At 41.1% G+C, this 18,981-nt stretch overlaps 1 protein-coding gene across 11 annotated transcripts in view; it reads left to right on the top strand.

Moving 5' to 3' along the window:
- Positions 1-13,976, top strand: part of CELF4 (CUGBP Elav-like family member 4) — a 718,003-nt gene extending 704,027 nt beyond the window's left edge. For 5 of the 11 annotated variants that reach the window (XM_069879836.1, XM_069879837.1, XM_069879839.1 and 2 more), the window contains exon 13: positions 11,729-13,975. The gene's annotated coding sequence lies outside the window, so the exon portion shown is untranslated. Of the gene's footprint in view, positions 1-9,790; positions 9,879-11,728 lie in introns of all 11 variants that reach the window. The other 6 variants (XM_069879841.1, XM_069879840.1, XM_069879838.1 and 3 more) reach the window with 4 other exon arrangements.
- Positions 13,977-18,981: the final 5,005 nt, after the last annotated feature.

Below are 18,981 nucleotides of genomic sequence, written 5' to 3'. Positions count from 1 at the left end.
TCCCAGAATTTCAGAACCTCAGATGACTGCAAGATTTTTTCTAAATTTCAAACTAATGAGACCATTAATATTAGCATTAGGGGATGAAATTATGGAACTAGAATGTCAGGTAGAAGATCAGACGCCTCTGCATAGCTTTTGGTCATAGCCACGTGTCAAGTCCCAGCTGCAGAAGATCAACTGGCAGGATTTTCATAGAATCATAGAATCATAGCATAACCAGGTTGGAAGAGACCCACCGGATCATCGAGTCCAACCACAACAAAGAAAAAGTGAATGATGGAAGGAGCCTAAGAGATCTAAGTTCAGCCTCAGTTCTGGTTCACGAGATAAGGTGTTCATGTGGAATCAGTACACTTGCTGCAAGATTCTGTGTTTCTTCCCATAGTCAGAGACTAAGTAAACAAGTAATTGGTGTGGAGATACCTCCTCTATAAGAGTAAAGGAGATCAGCATGAATTGTCATGTACCAGTTGTGGCCATTGTACCAGTTTCATTTCAAGCTGCTCAGTATCTCACCCAACACCTCACTGAACAGCTGAATGGCTTGCATGATAGCTTCCTGACGTGTTTAAAGTCACCTGGACTGGTAGTGACCTGTTGTCTCGGTCATTAAAGGTGAACAGGTTGATTTAGAATAAAATGGGTTACAAAACAAAGCTCAACAGCACAGATAAAGAGGTCCAGCCTTGGGATTCAGCTCTGTGTGACCAGGGGAGGACAGCAATCCTAGTCAATACAGTTGCAGGCACAAAGGGCAGGCTTCGTAAGCAAAGGCTGTCTGAGGTGACAATGAACCAGAAAACCAAGAGACTGAGATGGATCAGATATTTACTGGACGCAAATGGAATTAGGATGTTATTTTCAATACTTTTTTTGAAGTACATTGAAGTAACCTTATGAACTAAACATCATGGGAATGAAGAAATCAGCTCATTAGTTTTCGATGCTTTCAAAACAAATGTTTTGGTTTGGATTTGTTTTTAAATTCTCCGACAAAAGTTTTGATTATTTTTTAAAAAAACATAATGTTTGACTGATTACCTGCATTTTCTTCAAAGAAAGACTTTGAAGAAAAATGTGATACAGCTTTAAATTAGAACCAGATAAATACCTCTACTATAGCAGTGAAATGAGTCATATACATAAGTGACAAGCATGAGAGGTTTCAAAATCAAATTCTGTGATACTGAAATTTGCCAAGAGCTGTGAATTCTTGAGAAGCCACTCCAACTATATGGAGGAATTCTTGTTTTATCTTTCTCAAACTGAGAAAGAGTTATCATCTCCTTAGCCTTGTTTCAGAAACACCATACAGAACGTAGCTTCAGGAAGGGCTTTTTCTTTTAACAAAAAAATTAATAACATCTAATAATTAATAGAGCTATGTAAACTTATTGAGTCATCCTGGGCTTTAATCAATATGAAATATTTGGGGCACCAATTTCCACCTTACTGCTCCTCACTGGAGGTACATTAGAGTTTTAGTGCAATTAAAACGAAGCAGGAAATATTTTTAGCTAATTGCACTGTGCACCTTGAAGGTAATTTGAAGCTGCAGGCAAAAAAAATAAAATATCACAAGGAGTAATTGAGTATTGCAAGCTGGGAGTATGTGTTCCTGGCTGCATTCTGATTTAGAGGGATACAGAGGCTACAGATGCTGAATAGGCTTGGAAGAACAAGGGTGAAGTCTTACTGCTATAGAATGGTGCCATTATATAGTACAGGGAAGCAGTCCCACAAGTACGAGGCTTTATGTGGAAGATGTTACAAGGTACAAGCCCTGCCATTCAGGGCAGTGAATGCATATGAATCAGTATTTGCTGCACTGGGGAAGTCTTACGTGATGGTGAGGCATGAGTTAACCCTGCCACCCCAACTATGGGCAGGCCAGGTAGCTCCCAAGTCCAGCCCTGCCTCCTGGCGCAGGCACAGGACCAGGCTTGGAGGAGTCACCTTGCTAGTGATTTCAGCTAGGAGGACAGTCAGGATCTCCTCCTTTCCTCAGCACTACCCTAAACAGGCACCATCCCAATAGCTCCTTCCTGCTCCCTGTGAGCAACTAGAGTCCAGACTCCTCACCCCCAGCCTGGCAGAAAGCTGTGGGCTCCCATGTCTCGTGGCAGTCACTTGAGTCCCAGGTAGGGTGTTATCAGGCGTCCTATTTGGAGGTCACAGGCAGTGTAACCCTACCTGCTGAGACCCATGAGCTAGGCTTGATTAGGAGTCTTGAGATCATCCTAAGATGCCATCGTCTGTTGCAGAAAAGTAAGGGAGAATGTGCATTGTTTCTCTAACCCTCGGCAACAAGAACAGGAGAGTGAAGCTCTGGGTTCATCAGCATTTTGATGAGCTCTAGTCAATCTACAGAGGGAAACAAAGCAGAACCAGTGGAGACTGGGCACAGAGGCTCGCTCACAGCTTCCCAATTAGATTTGGTTCTCAACCATGTACATTTTTTTAATTAAACTATTGGTACATTGCTCAGGAGATAGCAAACTCCTCGAGGCCCCCTTGCAATAAAGAACCTTTCATTATGTGCAGAAAGGTAGCTACCACACAGCTTAATTTCCTCTCCAATCTAATGTTCACCAGCAGCAAAAGCAGGAATGAGCACTCTGTATGAGCTAGAATAAATATCCCTTAGGGCACAAGACCCGGTGAGCTGGCCAATGGGAGTGGAAGAGTCTACAGGCTTTGCTGGAAAAGTAGCCACATAACACACATTTGACCTTCCTACTGCCCTGATTTCCAAAATGGACTGAGTTTATTTCACTGACCTTTGTCTACGAAGCTCTTGGTTGGTAAAACACAGCTGCAAGAGGAATAGGAAGCCATAGCTATATTTGCACAAGCAGTAAATTCTTGACGTTGCTGAGAAGGGCAACCAGGGCTGTAACTGCTCAGCCCTTATCCATTGCTCCCTGCCTCAGCCCGAGTGCTGGGCAGACTGGAGCTCCCTCCTCCATCAGCCCACCCTAAATTCCCACTCTGTCCCACCCCTGTGCTTCTTATCCTCCTACCACACACCTCCATATCTCCTTCAGGGTGCCTCCACCACCCTGTGATTCCCGTCACGCTGTGCCCACCTCTCCTGCCGCTGCTCAGTGACAGGACGAGAAAAGGCAACACCGCACCGGGAACCAGTGACATTTTCTGACCGCTCAGGCTAGCTTCTCCAGGAGCAGCTGCTCCATTGTGGTGCTTTTTCATCCGCTGCTTGAGACTAATGGCTCTAGAAAAATAGATAAATCAGAGGTGACACGGCTATTGCTGCTTGGCATTTTTTCATCAAGCTCGCTGTGGGAGGAGGGGGTGACCAAAAAGTGACATTTTGACCAAACTGGATATTTCCACAGCAAATTTTCATTCTAGTAGATTAAAAAAGAAATGCCAACAGCACAAAACCCAAAACTGTCTTGATTAAAAATGTTGGCCTTCGAAACACTAAATTCCTGTTAAAAAATAGACTGGTTTTCAGACTGATTAAAAAAAGACAAAAATTAATCTATTCCTCTGGCCACCTCTTCCATCCCAGATTTATTTTGTTTTTTAAACAAAATATTCACAGGAAAGAAAACCAAAATAATGACAATTTTCCCCTGGAACATAATTGTCATTTTTCAACCAGCTCTTAATGTAACATAGTTAAATGAGAACAATCCTAGTAACAACACTGCACAGCAAGTCAGTCACACGGTTATTTGAAAGAGAGGCATTACAATTTTAAGAGCTAATTTTTATCGTCACCGTTAATTTATAAGTGGGAAAAGTGAGGCAGGGCCATCAAGCACCTTGGAAAAAAAACACTGAAGACATTAGCATTTGAAATGCTGGACTCCCATCTCCCTGTTAGATCACACTAGCTTCTCTGTCTATATATGTGTAATTGTCTTTGTGGATATATATGTATATACAGTACCTCTGTATGTATACATATGTATAATATGTATGTGAGCATATTCATGTATATAAAGGTTCATATAGTCCGTGTAGTCTGTCTCCTTTTTAACCTTTGGATATTAGAACTGAAGCATCTGACAAAAACATTTTTTTTTTTTTTATTCCTAAAAATAGCATCCCAAGAGTCCAGGTAAATGCATCGATTTCCTTTACTGCACTGCCCTTCTGACTCTAAAATATTTGGGCTTCTAATCTTGGACTCCCCACAACGGCCTTAGCAGCAGCTCTCACAATGATGGAGCCCAATTTGGAGAGCCCTTCCTCCTTTCTCCAGCTCCACCGGGCATTTGGGAAGGAGTTGGGAAAGCAGACATCTACATGGATTGGTATCAGGGTACAGTGAAAAGGAGGGCTGAGGCAGAGGGAAAGCAGAGCCATTCGGGATTGGAAGAAAGTTGGTGCAGAGGCATAAAACAGAAGGAGAAATTGCTATAGAAACAAGAAGAAAGGCAAGGGAGAAAAACACAGTTTGAAATTTTGATAATATTGATCAGGCTCAGAGGCAACAGCTGTAAAGATCTGTCACCTGTAGGCAAAATATCTCCAGTGCCTTGCTGCAGGTGTGCTCAGGCACACGCTTTGGCAGATGGAAGGACAGGCTCCTGACTGCAGTTTCTGATGGGCTCACAAACATATTTCTGTTTGTAAACAGAGACTAACATGTAAGCATAAATGTAAAGAAACCTATATATCCTGTGGGCGCATGAGCAATATTCAGCCAGGATCAGAAGTTTAGGTGTGAGCAACAGGTGCTTGTCACTTTGCTGCTGAAAGATGTGATAGCCTTTGAATTTCTTTGGAGAAGTGTTCCTTGCCTCCAAGACAGTACAGGAAAAGGGTGATTCTTGGAGACTTGGCTAGAATGGACTGGGGGGAAGGACACAGTAGAAATAATGAGGGATAGGAGGCAGCACATTTAGCAGTAGAAGAGGAACTTCAACCTGGTAGCCCGTCATCACTGAGGCAATGATGGGCCAGTTCTGTGGTCCTGTGGAAACACAAAGCAATCTTGCACCTGTAGCTGGTTGCATTTGCAAGTTTAGCACATACATTCATACTCTGGCAGTGGGTAGATGCCCTGTGAGTAGTGTGCAAGATGCTGCACAAACCCAGCAGTCCCTAGACTATATAGTGAATGTCACAGAGCACAGGAGGTGTGTACTTTTAAGGAAGATCATCTGGACTTTCTTACTTAATACAGTCTATGGGAAAGTCCTACCCTTCTCTCACTTTCAAAAATTTGTTGCATAGATAGACGTGAATCTTTGCTTATGTAAGAGCTTGACTTTGTCACAAGAATATTCACTAGCAAGAGTGCCTAGCCTTCTCCCATTGAACCTGGAGAAGTTTCCCATTAGCACCAGCAGGAGACAGGGCAGAATCCTTCCTATTGTGGACAGACCTGGATTCCAGCCATAACTACCTACCAGACTCGTGGTGTAAATGGAACCTAAGCTGGCTCAGCACCTTTTTCTCAGTCCTTTGGTAAATCTGTTTTTGGAAAATGATCCAGACATCTTCATCATACAGCCTGTTCTATCTCCAGACCCTCAGGTTTATGGCTGTCAGGTTACAGCAATAACTAAGCCCTACGTATAGCAGAATAAATAGGGATGAAGAGCTGAAAACTTAGAATCAGTTGCAAGGGACATTGTTGCTCTTTAGCAGGACCACGTTCATATAAAGTAGGGGTGGAAAGTTTGAACAGATAGTCCATTAAAGGTTTCAGTCATCTTCTGGGGTAACCACACACCACACATGCAGTTACTCGTGCAGAAACAGTGAAAGAAAGCAGCCACAGGATAGCTTTCCACAGGCTGCTCACATGGCCTAAGAGACTTACTGAGTGGCCTTAAATGTCTTTTCTAGCCTTTGCAGAGTAAGAGAGACACCTTTGAGTTCCATTCATTCCACTGATAAGCAGACTTATTGTTCCTCTTCACCTCCACAGACTTTAGAGTGCTTATAGTAAAAGGACTCCTAAGCTGAGTTTCCTATGATGCGGAGCTGATCCCTGCAGTCTGGATAGAAGCTGCTGTTAAAAGATTTCCTGTGACAGAGGTGTCAGTACGCCTAGGACTACTGTGCTGACCACACGGGTTACAAGGAGTTGATTAAAGTGATGTTTTCTCTGACCGAGGCTTTGACTAAGATTCATTTCCCTTTGTGTTGTAGACTTACAATATAATTGCCCCCTTCACAATTGGTCACTCAAGGTCCCCGTTGTAACTACCAGAGAGATACAGGCTCTTTCTGGCTATGGTTCACAGTCTCAACAGGAGCAGTCATTTAGGACAAGTGAATTGGGACTTACAAGCCCTGCCTGTCTCCACTAAAATGGGCCTGGAGTGATTTGCTCAGATAGTGACGTCTGTATATTGAATCCTATAATTAGTAATTTAAGCCATTATCAGTGGCTATTCGATGGTCAAGAAGAACAGTCTCAGATTCCACTGAGGTGCTTCAAAGAAAAAGATGGTTTGGAGGAATACTGGCATTTATCAGGTGTATTTAAGCTACCATTTGCTCAGTGAAACAAGTTCTTGGTCCGTATTACCTGCAGCAAAGATACTTTCCATATGTCCTTGTGTACAGACCTGAACTGCTCATAAAGTATATTCTTCCTTTATCTCCATGGTACTACTTCTGAACTAGGCTGTGTACACTTGTCTTCATAACCTTAACATTTTAGCTCACAAATTTACTTCAGCAGTGCCAAAAGTTAATACTTGTTCTCAGCAAAGTGAATGGCTTGTCTTAAATAGATGAGTTTGGCTGATGTCCAGTCTATCTACCTAGCCTCTCAATTTCAGGCCACTGATGAAGCAGTTCTCAGAAGGCAGGCATCTAACTCCCCTGCCTAGTCAAGAGAGAAAGGCATTTCCCTCTGGATGCCTCCAGAGGGGAAGTCTATCTGTCCAAGTTTAAGACCTGAAAAAGGGATTGTTCACTTAAAACATAGTTTCATCTAACTCAAACAATCACCCTAAATACATAAGTGCTTATTACAAATCTTGCCTAAACCCAGGTACATCAGCTATGCAGGCTGGATATGGCCTTGGAGACCATCAAGGGGTCTTCTCCTCTCCAATGACTAAGTAGGTGCTGTAGAGCCCTGCTTTAGAAGGACAGCTTCACTTGGTGGTTGAAATACAGACTTGTTAGGCAGACAGGAAGACCACAGGTGACTTTCATGTAAAAATATTTTTTCTGGGTTGTTTTTTTGTTCTTTTAGCGTCAGCAAGTCCTAATCCTTCACCTATACATGTATATGTTTTTGTGTGTGTGTGTATGTATGTGTCTCACATCCACAGTGTCTAAAGGGGTGTGCATAGGACAGGCAGAACAATAGTAGCACCCACCACAAGTCCAGTGGTCAGCGACAGACCAACTTGGTCCTCCCTGCTCTACCCATAAGGCAGATAGTTTTCCCTTGCCAATGTGATGTCAAAGAACCCCTCCTCAGCTTGATGGTTGCCTGGGGTTTGTCTGTCACCCTGATCCTGCAGCCAGTGCCATCCCATACTCCAGCTCCAGAGAGGAAATGTGTATGGCTGTCACTTCCCACGGATAGAGCAGAATATTATTTCTTCCATCAGATCTCATCCATTTCTGCTGCCTCCTTGCTCCTTTCAGGGGAGCAAAGCCTGTCAGCCCTCTTCCTCATAAAGCCTAACCCATACTGCTGGCGTGGCTGAGGTAAGGGAAGAGGCTGTTCTTGCTCTGATGGAAGCTGTCCTTCCTCCCCGACCTGCTCTTTTTCTTATGGTATGGTATAGCCAAAAAAACCCTGAGGCATAAAAGCGATGCCAGAGGGCTTTTCCTCTTCCTCATGCACAGCCTGGACATGTATAGCTGATGTTACTTATCTTTGGGTACTTATGGATACAAGCTTTACCCTGGGTCATCTTAAAACAGACAGTTTTCTCCCTCTTGGCTTGTGAAATATCTGTAGACCCAGATCTTGCATCTGCCTGGGCAGTACCAGTCTATTGCCTCCACTTAAATCCAGGATACTCAGGTTGATGCTTCCAGCTCACCAAAGGGCAGGGCACTGAGGTCAGGCGATCAAGGAGTCTGCTCCAACCAGGGCTGCAACCAGCTAAGGGATAAGTGTGGAGCTGAAGCCAGTGCTCCAATTAAGGTCTTAGTTCGGCACCATCTCTTGTCAGCTGAGCATAAGTGCTGTATCCAGAAAGCATGTTATATTTCAGAAAAAAAAAAAATTAGTAAAAAAACCCAAAAATTGGAGAAAGAATTTTCTCTAGCCAGCATGCATGACTTCAGGATGAGAACTGCCGACAATATTCTTGTGACACCCAATCGCAAGGTGAAATTTCAGTTGTGTGCAGTGACTTTTCAGATATAGGCTGGGAGGAGAGATATGAGCCCCGCCAAGGGGATAGAAAGGCAATACTTGAAGAACAGGGTGCAGAGCTGCTGACTGAGACAAGTGTATTGTTGTGTGCAGTGATTTTTGGTGTTTACTGAGGCAAAACTCCCTCGGCCAATAAAGGGACATTTTACTTTTGTAGGAGAGGAACAGAGTGTTTCTGGAGATTGTAGCAACCAGCCCCTGGCAGTTTATTTTTTATTTTTCTTTTTCTTTTAGTTTTTCATTTTCTTTATTTTCCTCTTTTCCTTTTTCTTTCATTTTTTCTTCTTCTCTTCTGCTTCCTCTTCCTCGGTCTTCCTCTTCTTCCCTTTTTTTACCTTTTTTTTTTTTTAAATTCTGGACAGAACCATACACTAAAGGAGTAAATGTAAATGTTTTAATGATGCCAATTTAGAGACCATTGTATCATCTAAGTTCTCCTGCAAGTCTGCTTCCCACACCATACCAGCATTGCTGTGTTTTGGAGCCTGCCGTCCTGTGAACTGCTAACTGGACATGCAGAAAACAGCAGTAGTTGCTTTACTTTTTCCTCTTTTTTTTCTTTTTTCTTTTTTCTTTCCTTCTTTCCTTTTTTCTTTTTCTTTCTTTCCTTTTTTTTTTTCTTTTAAATTCTCAGTAGCCAAAGCAGCTCTTGGTCTATTACTTCCTCATGATTTTAACCATGGGATGTAATCAAATTAGAGCGATACCTGCTCTGGAGTCCATCCAAAGTAAGGGAAAGGCTCCCAGGGGACTTTGGCTAGCTGTCCAGTGAAGCCCAGGATGTTGGGGGTGGTATGGGAAAGCCTGGAGCTAACAAAAGCATTCTGGTTGGCAGCGAATGTATTTATTTTCCAGACTTTGCTAACCAATTCGTGTCTGCACTCATTCATTCAGTGCATGCTATCTTCAGCAGCCGCTGCATAACGTTCTGTTACTGTTCACTGTTGACCGTGTGTCTACATTTAAGTGTGTGTTTTACGTGTGTCTCTCAGGCTAGGCCTCCTCCATCCTTTTTTTATTCTTCCTTCCTTCCTTCCTTCCTTCCTTCCTTCCTTCCTTCCTTCCTTCCTTCCTTCCTTCCTTCCTTCCTTCCTTCCTTCCTTCCTTCCTTCCTTCCTTCCTTCCTTCCTTCCTTCCTTCCTTCCTTCCTTCCCTCCTTCCTTCCCTCCTTCCTTCCCTCCTTCCTTCCCTCCTTCCTTCCTTTCTTTCCATTCAGTTAGTTTGGTTTGCTCTACTTCTTGTTTCATTTTCTATAGTTTAATTGCAAGTATTTCCATTAGATCTTTTTGACTGATGTTGTGTTTGTAACTTTTTTTAATTATTATTTTTGTATTTATCTTCTTTCCCCACCTTTCCCTTTTTCCACACTATATATAAATATATATATATATAAAAAAATCTTTTCTTCTTTTGTCATTCAATCAAATTCCAACAAAACCAACCAAGAGCCAGTCAAATCCACCACAGTCTCGCGCTGAGCTAGGAAAAAAGTTCACGTAATGACATGAAAGTGGAGAATACAGTCCCCCAGGCCGTAAGTTCAAATCAACTCAAAGTTGAAAGTGTGACATGATGGCGTCATGTAACAAGCTAAGAATTGGTTGCATGACATGCCGTCAAGTTTCGTGCAGGTGCCGTGATTGAAGCATTTTTCTTGGATGTTGTATCAGTTGATGATTGGCCAGTCATGATCACATGTGCCTTTTTTGACTTTGTGCTGCCACAATTTTTGCTGTGCTCATTTTCGTTTCGTTTTTGGTGCTTGCAGTGGTTTCTTTATTTGTCGTTTGATTTCTCGTCAGCGTTTTATGCTTCTTTAGATGTCACATAGAAGGAAAAAAAAAAGATGGATTCCTAATTCTTTAGAAAAATGGGATTGTTATAACTACAGATAATTTGGAAAAAAAAAAAAAAAAGAGAGAGAGAGAAAATGTGTGGTTTTTGCACTGAAAATCTTGTGATTTTATTTTTTTTCCGGAGAATTCGGGGCCTTTTTCAATTGACACCTTTTTTTTCCCCTTAGGATATTTCAAATCACTCTCTAAAATTAAAAAAAAAAAAAAAAAAGACAAACAAAAACCAATAACCAAAAAGAGTAATGCTAGTAATGCTAGTTCAAAAACTATAGCAATCCAAAAAAAGCAACCCCAAGAAAAGCCTCATTGTATGTCTTTTCAAGAATTCCTAATTCTAAGGTTACGTATTACAGCAACTCCAGCCAAAATCAATTGTTCAGGGGGAGGGAGGGATTGTTTTGAGTGGGAAAAAAACCATCCATATCAAAAAGCAAAATGCATCTTTTTGTTTACAACTGAAAAAGGGTCCTTGACGAGTGTTCTTTATTTTTTTATTCTATTATTATTTTTGGTGTTGTAATTGTTTAGACTGCTGTGTACGGTTTGCTGTTTGTTGAACCAACAGTGTGAAAACCTGCCAGCATGGATTGATATTCCGCATGACACTTTTCCACCAGAGTGGACCTTTTGCAGTTTCTAAGTTTCTTGATGTAATAAATCACCGAGTGTATAAGAAGAACCTGCTTGCTAGAAAGAGATAAGAGCTAATCCTTAATGATTAAGCATCCTACTTAAATGTCAAGCCTAGTCGGATCATGATTACATTTTTTTAAAATAACTTTTTTAATTAAGAAATGTTAGCTTTACATTTTTTGCAAAAAAAGTTTATTCCAACAGTCTTTTTTTTTTATTTAACCTCCTATAATTGCCTGTTCAAAGTCCAACTTTCTGACATTCACAAAAGAGTAGATGTTATTGGCAGCTATGCCTCCACAGAAAGCCCATACATTGTCATAGAAGGCACCACATTAAATGTTGAACAATTCTTTCTCAATGCCTTTCACACTAAATAGCCCACCAAGCAAGATTGTGATCTGGCATTGTAAAGTGGTACTTAAAAATAATTAAAATGCAGCTAACTGCACATATATAGTGATACAGATTTACGTAGAAATGCCCTATTGTTATTATTATTATTATTATTATTACTACTATTATTATTATACTTTTAGCAACAATTGTATTTTTCTCTATCATGATCGTGACTACCTTGCTCACTTTGGATTTGATCCGGTTCTCACTGAAGTCAAGGGGAATCTTTCTGTTGACATTGAGTGGGAGCAGAATCAGAGCCAACGCCTCCAAAGCAAAACACGAACCAGAAGCCCCATCCTGTCCCAATTGAAGGGAGAAGAAAACACCCATTACTTTCAACAGGAGCAGGATTGGGCCCCAAAGAACAATCTTGGTTTTAATTTCCTTTTCATTTTTTAGGTCTTTTTACCCCCTGTCCCAAATACCCCCACACCTTCCCTACTCCCCCCGCCTCTTTTTGATTTAATTTGCAACAATCTTCTTCATTTTTTAGGGCAGCAGCTGAATGGGCCACATTTAGAAAAAAAAAAAAAGTATATATATATTAAAAAAATGGGAACTGTTGGATTACACCTTTGACATATCAGCAAATATCAATCAAGCTGAAGACTTCAGATTTATTCTCTCTTTGATTGTTTAGACTGTAACATTTCTTCAAGAAAAGTATCACATCTGCTGACTTCGAAGGACATGCGCTTGAAAACAAACAAAAAAACACATAAGTAAAATCAGAACAGGAACAAGATCAACCAGGATTTATGAAGAGACACTGATATCACCACAGCGGCTTTTCTTCAAACAGGAGATGCAAACCTGGATACTGAAAAAGGAGTGCCTGTTTGTCACCAAGGATGCAGTTACCATGTGTGACCCATGGTAACAGTCTCTGAGCATCTTTATCTGTCATTCCTTAGCTATATAGGGACCAAAGGACAAAACTTTTTACCGCAGACTTGTAGCTGTATGTAAAATATGGAAGTTCTTTCCTTTTCTCTAAGCTGTTCCTAAAACAGTTTTTGAGAGCGATTATATGAAATATGTAAAAATTAAAAAAAAAAACAACAACAAAAAAAAAACCACAAAACAAACAAACGCTTAAATGCTTTTAAAACAGCAAGATAATAGTTCTTTGATACTTTGGGAGGTTCTTTGGTTATACATTAATTAGAGTTTATGAAGCTTTCATATGGTTTTCTGTATAATAAGTAAGGATCGCGCTGTTAAAGGCAAGTAAGATGGATATCTATGAAAAGCAAAAAAGTAGATAAATAAATACATAAATAAATACATAAAAAGGCATAGAGAAGAGAAAGGAAAGATGGTTGATATTAAATGGAAAACAAAGAAGGTTTGTAAATGCTTCTAACTCTCCCCATTTAAAATCCTAATAGTTGTACAGAATTTAAAAAAAGAAAGTTTAAAATACCTATATAATAGAAAAAATTAGACAACATAAAAAGAAAAAAATACAAAAAAGCAAAAAAAAATAATACTACATAGAAGTTAGCGTTAATGCTAAAAACAAAGATGTTGTAGAACTGTAATTTTTGTAGAGTTTAGACTGAGCATTAATTCCTATTCTCTGCCAATGCTCTTGGATGCTGTTATTTATTAAGGAGATAAAGGAGATAAATGGCTACTTCGGCAGCTTTTTTAACTGCAAGCATTCCAGCTATTAAAAAAATAAACAAACCACAACTCAATTCTGTAGACAATGCAAACGGGAAACAAAACAGCTGTCTTTTTATCAGACGCTAGTTCTAACTTGAACAACAAAACACAGCTAAACGCTTCATGTCTTCATGATCTGCTATCCGCAAAATTCCCATCATCCTATGCTTCAGTAGCTTCCATATTTGCTCTAGAAACCTTCAGGGCAAGGGGTTAGCCTAGAACCTTAATCTTAAAAAATAAAAAAATAAAAACAAAAAAAATAAAAACAAAAAAATAAAAAAAAAACCAATCTCTTTGAAGAATTTCTGAAACTGTTTACAAGGAATTTTGAAAAACAGGGGGTGTTAAAAAAAAAGATGCTGGCTCTGTTTTTCTGTAAATAAATTTGCATATTTTGTAGGACTTTTAATTGTAATGATAGAGAAAAACAAGGAAAACTATTTAATGAAAGCACGATATTTATCTTTGGTAAATGACTTTAGAGCAGTTAAAAATAAGACATTGCTTTAAAAATCTGACTCAGAAAAAACGATGAATTATTTTAGAATGCATATATTTTAAAGTATATCATATTTATTATAATTTATTTTCACACTCTTAAAACTTGATTTACATCATTCTCACACTTGTTTGGATTGATTGAGCAGTGTGATAATTGTTTCTGATTCCTATTTGATTTTAGTCTGTTTTAATGTTCTTGTTCGGGTTTTGTAGTATTTTTTATCTTGATCTTAAACTTATTTTCTCTTTCTTTGTTTTTTTTGTTTGTTTGTTTGTTTGTTTGTTTGTTAGTTTTTATTTTAATTTCTATTTCGTGTCGGGCCTGTTCTCATGGTCCTTAAGCTGTCAGAATTCCCATGGGGATGTTGCGGGTATTTTGGCAGAGTAAGGGCTGTCAGGCAGAGCCCTCAGCTAGGAAGTACAGATGTGTAAAGCAGCTGCAATTCCATACAACTGCTCTTTCACTCTCAATTCCCTAAAACTCCTTGTAATCTTCTGTAATTATTGAATGACGCTTTCCAGCTTAGCCCTAAATAAAGCACAGTTTAAAAAAAAATGCGATGTTCTTTATTTCTTGATGGCTTTCCTTAATGTGTTTGCTTTGAGAACAAAATGAATCTATTTGACTCTTTCATTAATATACATTGTTTGAGCATCAGAACAAATCCCTTTGTTATATAAAACATATCTCATTGGATTGAATTAATGACACAGTTTCATTTAATGTTTGCTTGATATTCCACTGTGATTTACCTTAAACCTAGTAGGTTAGAAGATCAAATAACGGTACATACAAATTAGAGTCATTGTAGCTCCCATTTGAAGCATGTTGTTTGATTTCACGCTTATGGTTTTTTCATGCTGGTAAGTATAGAGGCCACAGCTCGGGACGTTGTTCCTTTTGCTGCTTTGGGACAACCTTGTGAAATTCAGCAGTCTCCAGAGAAGAGGTTCAATTTCTTCCTGAGCATCTCTCACATCTTATCTTTTGAATGATTATTTTTTTCCGCTCAAAATGGCTGCGCCAGATCAGCTGAGCTGAGGCTGGGTCTGAAGTCAGGAGCCTTTGCATTTTCTTCCTGATTCTCACAGCATTTTGACAAGTTACACTAGCTAAAACCATCTCTAAATGGGACTAATGGTGCTTGTCCATAATTTGAACTCCACAAATGGAAGGAGTTCCATTAGTAGATACTCTGTTAGTACTGTTATGAGTTACTAATGTCTGTTCAGGGCTATAGAAATAAATTAAATGTAAATCAGGTGATGAATACAGGGAGGGAATATGATCAGTATTTTCTTTTCATCTGAAGGTAAAGGCAAACATAGAAAAGCAGACAAATTGACCCCATCTTTTTCTTTGGCAGAAAGGATGGTCTGTAGGCTAAAGGTGTGAGAGCTGGCCTCAGATGTGATTGAGCTAGAAAATGAAGAGTTGGTCTCTAGTAAGAAGTGGTTTCTGCCCCAAACTCCATTCAACATCCTCCCTTGAACTCCAAGGACACAGAAGGCAGAGACACATCCCCAGGCCCAGGCTAGTTTGATGGTTAAGGCAGGTGGAGCTGGTGAACATCAACAAACAGGCTCAATTTCCCACACTGTCGCAGCAAAGGCAGCACTAATATTTGTTGCCTGATGCTCTCCTAATTTCTCAGGCCACCTTCCCTACTCTCACTTGTGACCCCCCAAGCTCCCCAGAGCCTTTCCTTTCCCACCTTGAGGAAGATGCTCTGTCTCTGCAGTTGTTTTGGGACTGTGAGGTACATCCTACTGTACCTGCAAGGACATCACTGCAGGGTCTGAGTAGGACAGGCTGCAACTCTGGAGCATCCAGCTGGGGACACTCCTGGCCACTGAGACACAGCTGGAGTCTGTTGGCTGGTAATTGTAAGATAAGATTTCAGAGTCTTTCAGGTACACTGCAAAACACAGAAGATAAAATATACAATGCTGGGGTGCAGCCACCTTCCAAGGGGAGGCCAGAAAACATTATTAAATCTGCCTCTGTGGCCCAGTAGCCTTAAAAATATTTGTCTTCACAGAGTTACCACTGGGATTGCTGAACTGGGAAATCTGGCCAAGAGGACCAGAAGGGACAACCAATGGAACAGGAGGGATCATGCATGGTTCTCGCCTTTCTTTCAGCGCTTCCCCATGCATTGTATTACAAGCTCAAAAAGTGGGCAGATCTCCAAGCCTCGTCCCCAAAAAGGCACCACAACACTATCAGTCCACTGGAGGTTCACTCATTCAGGTGTGCCAGGGAATAAAGCTCTGCTATGACCACTTCGCTGCCTGAATTAAGTAATGTTTACTCACCACACTCTGCTCTCTGGTTATGGTGGAATCATGGACTCAAATAGGGCAGGCTGAAGCACAAATGTAGACATGGCCTAATGATTGATTTAAACGCCTTTTTCTGGGCTGTCCAAACATACTAGCCCTGATTTAAGACCTAACTTCTGGTCATACAGAGTCTCCATGCTTCTATCCAAAGGACGTTTACTCCTTTACATTGTAGGTGCAATAAGGCAAAACAAATAAATCTTTCAAGCATGGGTCTGTTTCAGCATGGTACTATTCTTGGGGCTGGCAAATAGCCAAAGGAAAGCCCCACTATGAAGCAATGAAAATGAAGAGAGAGGCCAAGACAGCCTGAAAGCTTGTAGCTGCCTGCCCACCTGCACCAGGATACAGCAGATTGGGAACACTCTATTACAGAGGTTCAAAAGCCACTGCCTGGTTGCTGCTGACTCCTCTCTCTCATTTGTAGCTGATAAATCATATTACATGAAACTAAAGGTTTATTAAAGGTCAAATACTCATCCTTCACCAAGGTGCTCCATGGCACCATTGTGATTACCATAAGCTGCAATGTCACCGCCATGAATAGCAGGGGGCAACCTTTGGTACAAGGACAAGGCATGGTTTGCAGTCATTCTTTCTGGAGTCCTATGGAGACACCTCAGCCACTAATCACATTTCTGTATCTCTAATAAAGTAATAAATCTGCTCCCGGAGTCACATTTCCATACCAGCATTCCCTGATGCAGCCACAGAGCCACTTTTCCTTTGCACATGCAAGAGGAGACGATTCATCTCCCCATTTCTGCCTCATTCCCACTCCAGGTTGATGTTCATTAGACACTTTCTCTTATTAAGAGATTGTCTGGGCTTTGAATGAGGTTATGGAGCTCTCCTGGTTTTCTCTTCATGTAATTAACATTGTGATACCATTTGGAAATGTCCTTGAGAAGCAATGTCAGGGCTTTTCCACTTGACTATTCCCATTTCCAACAGGACATTTTCCCTGGTCCTGAGCATACCACAGCAGCAAACACCCCATGAGTCTAAGACCATGCAAGGTGGTTTTGTCTCTGGTTTCAGGAAGACCTCGCATATCACTGGGTTTTGGCAGAAAGGCAAACACATCACTGGGTGCTTCAGTGCAGTATGCAAACAAAAAGCTTATGCAAGCTCATGTACAACATCACTTGGAGAAAGAAGCTGTGAAGCTGTTGCCTAGGAATGTCCCTTAACAAGCTCCTTTTGAAACCATCTGGCTTGCCCTACCACTCCAGAGCCAATGAAATAGGAATTGTCTCAAGTTAGCCATCTGTGGAGCCTGAAGATGCCTATTAGAATGTCACTGCTGTCCTATTTATTGAGGAAATCAGCCCTTAAACAGGTTTCAGTCCCATAGCTTCCCTCTCACTACAGTAAGCACTCACAATAGAACAAACACATCCTCAGAACTGTTGAGAAGACACAGGATCAGAGCCCTTGCTCTTCATTTATTAAGAGAACAAAGCCACTCTGGTGTCTCATAGAATAGTTTGAGTAGCAAGGGACATTTAAAGGTCACCTAGTCCAACCCCTCCTGCAGTGAGCAGGGACATCATCAACCAGATCAACTAGTGCATCTCTTTGCACACTTCCACTCATCGCTGATATTGTACAAGATTTCATTAGTGCTCACCCAACCTTAAGCAATTTCCACGCTGCTGCTGAGGAACCCGTATAGCACTATTACTGGTAAACACACAACAGTATCTGGTGGTGAGAAACATCTTTGTAGAAACATCCTCTCACCATGGTATTCATAAACCATCTTGAATTCTGGGTCTCAGTCTGGGAAGTTTGAACTTGGCGTGGACTACCTCAAGTGAGCACAGACTGGGGAAGGAGGTTCCTTGCTCACATAAAGGTAAGTGTGCCCTTTTCCTGCAAGCAGCAGCCTCAAGGTGTGCAAGACATTCACACAATTTAAAATAAGATTCAGCTTCTTTCTCCATCCAGCTGGAAACTGAGATTTGTCCCCCAGACTCCCATGATGAAGAACGTGGCCCTGATTACACAATCATAAAGCAGCCCATGAAGGTATTCACAACTCCCCTCATTGATCTACTTGTTTGGTATTTGTTGTTTTTTAAAAAGGTGGAAACATAAATGGAAACAGGGACCAAATGACTCCATAACCTCTCCTAGGAGACCCAAGCTCCTAACAGTACTCACATGAATGTGACGTACATCATCCAGCACACAGAACACCTCGAAGTGAGAAAGAGACACAGACTCCCACTTGGTATACCTTAGCCTGCTGCTCGCAGAGCTCTGATGGGGTTTACGCGTTGCTAGTTTGCAGCTATAGCTTCCAGCTCTAAAAAAGAAGAGATACAAACACAAAAGTTTGCAGGCAGCTGCTGAGTGGGTTGGTTAACATGCTCCCAGTGCAGAGCCAGAGTATGACATTCCCAAGATGGGCACTTCTCATCCTCAGAGAGACAGAGGTTCTAAACTCTCTCCACCCTTTGGGGCAGGTCAGATCACATTTTACTTTTTCCAAACACAGCACAGGAAATGCAATTGACTAAATCAGTGTTATGAGTCCTACCATACAGCAAAGAACCCACAGATTAGTGGGTTGTGATGCCTCCTTCGAGAGTCCCTCCTCTGGAGGGCAAGGGAAGAAATTCCACTTCAGTAAGTTACAGAACAGACTCCAAAACTGAAACATTGTCATAAGGTACATTGTACACAAATCCTCCTACCAACTCCTACAAGGAAAGATTACCTTCTTTCAGTTAGCTCAATGAACTATTGAGTGAGACAATGGGCTTAGCAGTGTTGGAGAACCCTGTGTCAAGTGTTAGATATTAGCCATATCTTTTTTAAGCCAAGCCAACAGAAGCCCCTGAACACTGTTATAGCAGCATATAAGCACAGATGAAAAGTGTCAGCCTGATCTTTCCTTATTTTAACTCCTTCCACTCAGTCTGTTCTGCTGATTTCTGGAACAACCCCAAGGCATGCGTGAGGTTGGTTTGAGGGCAGGTAGCCAGAATACTGATGACACAGAGACACTTGTCCCTCTGGACCAAACACTTCTAATCCCAAGGGGCAGCTATCTAGAACATCTGCATTAGCATTTCACACCCAAAGTACCAAAGACAAAGGGGATCTGAGTCCCTGTGCACACCTCTGATAGCTGCTGACACGCATCAAGCAGCTGAGTTTAAGATACAAGAGAAAACAAGAGAACCATGAGGCTGAGGCACCCAAGAACCTAGG

The sequence above is a fragment of the Phaenicophaeus curvirostris genome, chromosome Z (assembly GCF_032191515.1).
Source record: "Phaenicophaeus curvirostris isolate KB17595 chromosome Z, BPBGC_Pcur_1.0, whole genome shotgun sequence".
Taxonomy (NCBI): Eukaryota; Metazoa; Chordata; class Aves; order Cuculiformes; family Cuculidae; genus Phaenicophaeus; species Phaenicophaeus curvirostris.
Note: the sequence above shows the minus strand (reverse complement) of the source record. Positions and strands in the feature narration are given on the sequence as shown.